Here is a 6,958-nt window from a genome sequence, read left to right as displayed (position 1 = left end):
TCAACTGAAACTATTATCGCCACGAAGGCAGGTAATTCGTAGAAAGATCTGCAAGCGCATCCGGATAAATAGAAAAAGGGACTAAAATAGCGTCTTATGCACACATGTGGATTTGGCCAAGGCGCCGGGAACATGTAATAAACACCCGGCGCCTGCTTCGGGCCGGACAAAGCTAAGCTTCCTCATTCCTTTCATAGACAATAAACTGGGCACTCAATACGGCGGGACATCTGTACGCCTAAAAACATATTGTAGCACCACTTGGCACACATGCATGGCATATACACAAGTACATAAGCACGCGGATGATTGGCCCTGAATAAGCAAAAGCAACGGGGTAGGTTTATTCAATGTGCTGTTTTTTTTTTTTTTGTCGCGTGTTCACTTCTTCCTAGCTCTGAAAGCTGAAACGTTCATTTTGGGCGTTCATTCAACTTTTGAACTTTGTCAAAGTGACGTGAAAACTAATTTTGTTTATCTTGTAAGATTTTTCGTTCTGACGAGTCTTTTTGGTTACCACACTTCCGATATGCAAAATTGGTTCAGTTACACCAAGTTTCTGATCACGTTGCAAAGTCTTAAAAGCCGTGAAAAGTTCACCTCATAAAACTGAAGGCGCCTCTTCAAACACCAGGGCAGATCCAAAATGGGTACATCCTTCGATTTAAAAGGCACAAACGACATGCTTCTTGAGTGTTTTAGTGTTACTGAACAATGGTGATAATGAACAGGTCCGAGTTCAGGAAACTCGGGTAAATCGGTGACCTCAGCTGTTTCCTTGGTGTCCAACAGCGGCAAAGGGCCGGATGTTTATAGACAGCACGTTCAACAGCGATGCTGCAGAAGCTTATGAGAGGACTCATGCTTCCACATGTAAGAGGCGCGGTACAGCTGGTACAAGCACGACTTTGGAAACGCGCCGCTTTGTAAATCGCTCTATCGCTTGTAGCGACGAGTGGTGCAGTTTTGGCTGTAAAAAGATATGAATTCCTTCCGAGATAAAAGAAGCGAAATGTCCGAAAAGCGATAACGCTAATCAATTTAATTAGTGTCCCACAGGCCAGAACACAGAAACATAACCGATACCCGAGACGGAGTTCAAAAACTTTGAGAAAACGCTCATCAAGCTGCGCCCTCAACTACTTTTGGAACTTCATCGCGGAGACAGCGGGAAGGCGTATTTTCGCGCTCACTACGACCTACACCGTGCATTAGTATTCAGCCCTTTATACAACCTTGGTCTGGTACCCGGGGTTAAAGACCCAGAGCCCCTTTGGAGTACACAAACCTCATACTAACCTGTATGTCTCCATACTCATTGTTCTGACGATATAATCATCTGAATACTAATGAGCAATGTAGGTCATAGTGAGTGCGATAACACATCGTACATAGCTTAATGACCGAGTATTCTGTGCTTTGGGGGGCTAACGGCTACAGCACGTAGAAAACTTTACCGCGTAACAACGCACAAACTTAGCCCAATAAAGAATAAGCTAAGTGTAACCACCAGCTTTATTGGTGGCGCAGTCTTATCGCCCCTAGCGCAAATATGCCCATTTGTTTCTGTTTACGGCTTAGTATTGGAGGCGCGTAATCTAGCGTCAACGTGGGAAAACGAGAAAATGAGTGCAATAGCCACCGCCCCTTAAAGGAACCATTTAGAGAAAACACCAGTTTGGCTGATTCAAAGATTGCCGCGTTAGACTCATACTGACACCACGTTTAACGTACACTTCCTTCAAGTAAGCTACCTAATTATGAAAAAAGGGAATGACCATGCGACCCACTAGCTCATTTCCGGCAAGGGAACCTATGATGTCATACTAGACAGCTCTGCGACCTGCGGAGGGCGGTAAAAGCAAACGCAAATTAGGCAGAGTTGATAAGCTTGCCAAACGAGCTATTTGTGCTTAAATTTAGGGCATTTTCTTTTTAAAGCTCTAAGAATCGTGGGACAAACATTGGAAGTCACGAAAGCACACGTAAACATAGGAGTACCGATGCGTACTGCTGTTGGTACTGCACGCACTATGCTTGTTTAACTGCACAGGTCTGCGGGGCTTTGGGGTTGTAGCAGACGACACTGGCCGATTGACGCAAGCGACGATGTCTTACATGACCGTATATGTCGAGCAAGCAGCATGTTTCACGAAACGGCTGTCTCCATGAACAAAACAAGCCAGGTACACAAACCAAAGGCTGAAAACGCGTTGAGAAGGTGTGTTGACGCCATCTAGGCTAAGTAACGGTAATCACGGCCCTGTGATGTCATTGCGGACGACGAAAATGCACGTTATAGCGTAATATTAAAATTTTAACTTTAAATAAGTAATTTCTCAGTGAATAATGGATCGTTTGCATTCGGGCTAGTGCTGGGGGCACTATAAAACACGAAATATTTCGAATACCACCAACTTGTATTTTCTCATTATGACTCCTTAAGCAGAATATTTTGATAAGCACCTTAGGAAAGAGAATTTGCGTGAAACTTCCCAAAAATTCTATTGCGAAATGAAACTCCTAAGACAGAACCACACACTCGATTTTCCTTCCCCGCCCCTGAAATGACAATCACACCTCGCGTTAGCATGGTCCTCTCATAGATGCGGTACAATTGTCGAAACGCCATCAAGCAGTGTGTACCTGAAGGCGTCGTGAATTTTAACTTCAACTTTACGCAAAACAAACATCTCTGCATTTTCAATCGATGCTTTGCTGCCGTATATTTGTAACTTGAAGCCACTTTGTTGGTTTCTATAGGTCTATATAAACTGTGCCTAGCGGGTGAGTTGCATGATTTAAACCATGTGGCCAGGTGCGTCAGTTCCGAGACAGAACTTTTTCATTTACGTAAAAAACTACTCAATGTACCTGATTCCGATTCCTCTTCTTCTGGAGCAGTTTTCTTCTGTGGAACCCATTCGGTGTGTATCCTAAAATTGATCGATGAGTAAAAAACAAACCACATAGAAATATAAGCACATAAAATTAAACACACAAACATGGATACAAAAATAGAACTGGCCGCTGATCGGCTGCGGCAGTCAGCGAGTGAGTCAAAATGGCGGCGCCACCCTGTAGGACGGACACGCCGGAATCGAGCCACCCTACAGCTCATCCGAGCGTCTGTGACACGGCGACCATGCGTGGCCGAGGGAAGTTACGCGTTGCTTGGCAGTTTTGAATCGTGCGCGCTAGAACCTCGCCCACTTTTGAATCTCTGGTTGCAACCGTCCAAACGTACGATAAGCACAATTGGTGGCCCTTTCAACGTCACAACATTTATGTGCACAGGGCGCATCACAATCTAGCTTCATCTGAAACTGGCGCTATTTTAAGGCGCTTCGCCTATCCAGCGACTGCCTGCCCGTTGAGTGAGTGTTTTTGCCACGCCCACCGAATGCTGGCCAACCGGCCTGCCCACTGGATTACGCACCAGCGGTGGCTCATAGGCGTCCTGCGGTGCCCAGGGAGCGCTGCGCAATTGGTTTCCCGACAATACTTTCATGGTACTAAGAAGCTGCGCGTGTCCCATAAGATCGCGTGTTGACAGAAGCAAAATGAGCTCGATGTTCTCTATTGTTTTGCGACATGGTCTCCAGCCCATCTCCGACGAGTCCGGTCTCTTCCGGCCCTTCCGTACAGATGGAAAAAGGGAGAAAATTTGGTGTTGGTTTGGGCAGCGGTATTGTACAAGAAAGTAACGAAGGGAAGCAGCACGTCCAAGTTAGTCGGAAGCTATGTACATAGGAAGCATGTCATCAAGCATGTGATTCAATCGTTCTGTGAAACCATTTGTCGGCGGGTGTTAGGCAGTACGCGCCCGCTGAAATACCTTGCATTGATTGAGGAGAGCAATTCAAAACTTCGGACAGCAAGACAAGTCCTCTGTCGCTGAGAAGCTCCCTAAGAAAACCATGACGTATGGTGAATTGATGAAGGAGGAACAAGGCCACGTTGCGTGCCGTACCGCTGGAAAACGCGGAAGTTTCCGCGTAGAGCGCAAGATTGTCCACGGCGACAATAATCTGCATTTTCGTAGAAGGCGTGAGTGGTAAGGGTCCGTAAAGGTCTATGCCAACCTGGTGAAACGGGCGCGCAGGCACATTAGAGGTTGCAACTCGGGGTAGCTTGCGGCGTCTGCAGGCTTCACAACCACGGATATAGTACTTATGTGTTCCCCCTCACCTCGCCCGTGTCCCCACGTTTTCGCGCACACACAGCACCGTGTGTGTATGGCCTCCCCTCGTCCGTATCTCCCCTTCGCACAATTATATTGTGTCATTCTAGAGTGCCAACGTGCCCAGAATACTACTCTTATCAACTAGGACACGCTGCGATTCTGTGCACTTTCTTTTTGAACTAGATTGAATTGGATTCGACAGCGACCATCAATTCGCACCCTTACCACCAGCTTCTTCGAATTGCCTGAAGTTAATTTCGAAGGCCATGTGTTTGTTGCTGATATCGGTAACGGCTGTATGGCAAATAATACATCATACCGGCCACGTTTTCATGCCGCCACCTCTAAGCACCTGTCGCCCGGGCGCTACTGCTCCAGCATGTAACATCTGCGCCCATAGGATTTTGCTGATTTTTTGCCTACGCGTGTAGAAAAATAAAGAAAATCGAACGCACCGACTGTTCTATGTGCAATCAGCGGCTACGGCTTAAGAGGGCCGCCGATACATAGGGTTCAAAGGTGGCTAGGTGGAATCTTCGCTAGGGGGAATCTTCGCAACTACGTTCAAGCCGCGAATACAGATTAAGCTGGTACGTTTTTGAAGACGTTTGACTGCATCATCTCTTCCACTGCGAACAAGTCTACAATCCCTTGAGCGCACTCCTTTGCGCTTGTTTTTTTTGCCTTTGGACGCGGAGCGAGAGATAAATGCAGGCTAAATGCGAAAAAAATTCGAGCGGTGAGAATTGTATTCGTTGTGCAAGATAAGTGTTACTGCGACCAAAAATCTTCAAGTAAGATTTGCACAGTTATACCGAGTAAATATATGTGGTAATGACTCAGCAATTAGGCAAGAGGGTGAAAAAACAAATGGTTCCTTAAAACATAATTTGTGAAGGGTGCATTGGAACACCAGGAAATTATTACGAGTGCCGCTCAACTAAATATGCACACAAGCAGGCTCATTTCGCGTAACGTACAGCACACTGTAATGTAAAAATTGGGGGTTTGTGCAATGGATATTGTGCATCAATCCCTCGAGTCCTGTGAACATAAAAGTTCTTGTGTTTAAACTTTCTGTTGTGTTCCCATTAAATTGTTAATAAATCAAGAATTATCGCTGAATAGTAGAAATAAAGTTACAGCAGTTTGGCGCGTGCAGTCCCATGGATGTGCCGCGGCTTTATCTGGAAGTTTGATGTCTTACAAATCCATAGCATTGCAAATCTCACCGTCTGAGTATGTTTTCTACGGTTGAGTTTCTGGCTCTTTCTAAAACGTTGTAACTGCACGGATGTTTCATTGTTTCAATTTATAGTTTCCACACTAGCATCCTTTCATTCAGATTTGTGCAACGTAATATGTGACTCCAAATTTTCTTTCTTCGCATATTCACTAGTCAAGAATCTGACAAATACGGCTATAAAGGGAAACACCTTTTGAACCCACTAAGGCATTTATTTTCTACATCGCTTTCTTCGCGTTATTTATTGTTTTGCCACATACACCAGGACAACAGTCTTTCTAAGCGCAAAAATTAACGCTGTCCTAATCGCCCTGTAAAAACAGTGGCCTAGCTTACCAATTACCTTCGTTATCCCATTTTGGCAAGAGAACGAAGCTTTTAAATGACATTGATTCACGCTTCAATTCTCATTCGAGGTGTGACATGTACTAAATCATATCAATTCGGAAAACACAACTAATCAATTACGACTGTGTCGGAGTATTGTATAACACACCGTCAAGACGTACAGGCGTCTCTGTACGGATTACATCTATGACGTGTAATAAAGAGACATCGTAACACAGCAGCGCCATTTCACGAGATTAGGTAGCGCTCGTGGTCCCTTGTTGCCACCTTGAGAAAATGGTTTGTTTAAAGCATACCAGACCACCTTCACACGATCGTGCCTTTTGACTGCATCAACCTCAAACAATCTGCGATCTCGTGTTCCACAGCATCATTCTGAAACAATCAACCTAAGCAGCCGAAATTTTTTTCAGCGGCCGGTTTGAAAGACAGACATGTCATTGCGACCCTTCGCTGCTACTGCGTTGTACCAGCGATATTGTGACTCCTTCGACGTGGCCTTGCCACCATGTCTGAGTCACGTGATTCAACGCGTGACCTCCTTTGGGCCTCGCTAAGGTAACGCCATCACTCACTCTGCCGAGCATACCCACCTCGTGTTAAACCGGCACGGCTATATTTGCCTTGGCTCTTTAACTGACGGCAAAGAGGCATTATCAATGTATCGCCTGGCGTTTGTGCTGCAGCTTTGAAAGGCGGGACAGTGCTGTGGCAGTGTCAGCTGTGGTTATGCGAGTCGTCCACTTGCCCTCGAAGAACATCCCCTCGCAGCTCACGTTAATGTTTTAGAACACGTCCTCCTTGCCATTGTGGCCAGTGGACTTTATTTCGTCTCAAAGCACTCAGTCACCATCTTGATGATGCCCTCACATGTTTCCTCTGCCAGTACTGTAAGCGCACGTGGCGCCATTGCACCGCGGATGGGTCACAAAAACTCACGATGATGCCCAGGTTACCGTGAAAGCGTTTTTATACTAACCGTTTACTTTCACAACATTATACAGCTTAAACCAGATAGCCAGTTCGACAAAAGCATATAGCAGAAACCAGACAGAAAAAATGACTGCTGGTTCCTCATTTTAACGCGAAAGCCTTACGCCATCCCTGGAGCAGAAAAACTGTCGTCGGCTGCCTGTCGTCAGGAGATGGCTCGGAAGCATAGGCGAACCTTCAACAGC

Source organism: Haemaphysalis longicornis, unplaced genomic scaffold, assembly GCF_048455015.1.
Source record: "Haemaphysalis longicornis isolate Haplotype H1 unplaced genomic scaffold, Haemaphysalis longicornis Haplotype H1 scaffold_4, whole genome shotgun sequence".
Classification (NCBI taxonomy): domain Eukaryota; kingdom Metazoa; phylum Arthropoda; class Arachnida; order Ixodida; family Ixodidae; genus Haemaphysalis; species Haemaphysalis longicornis.
Note: the sequence above shows the minus strand (reverse complement) of the source record.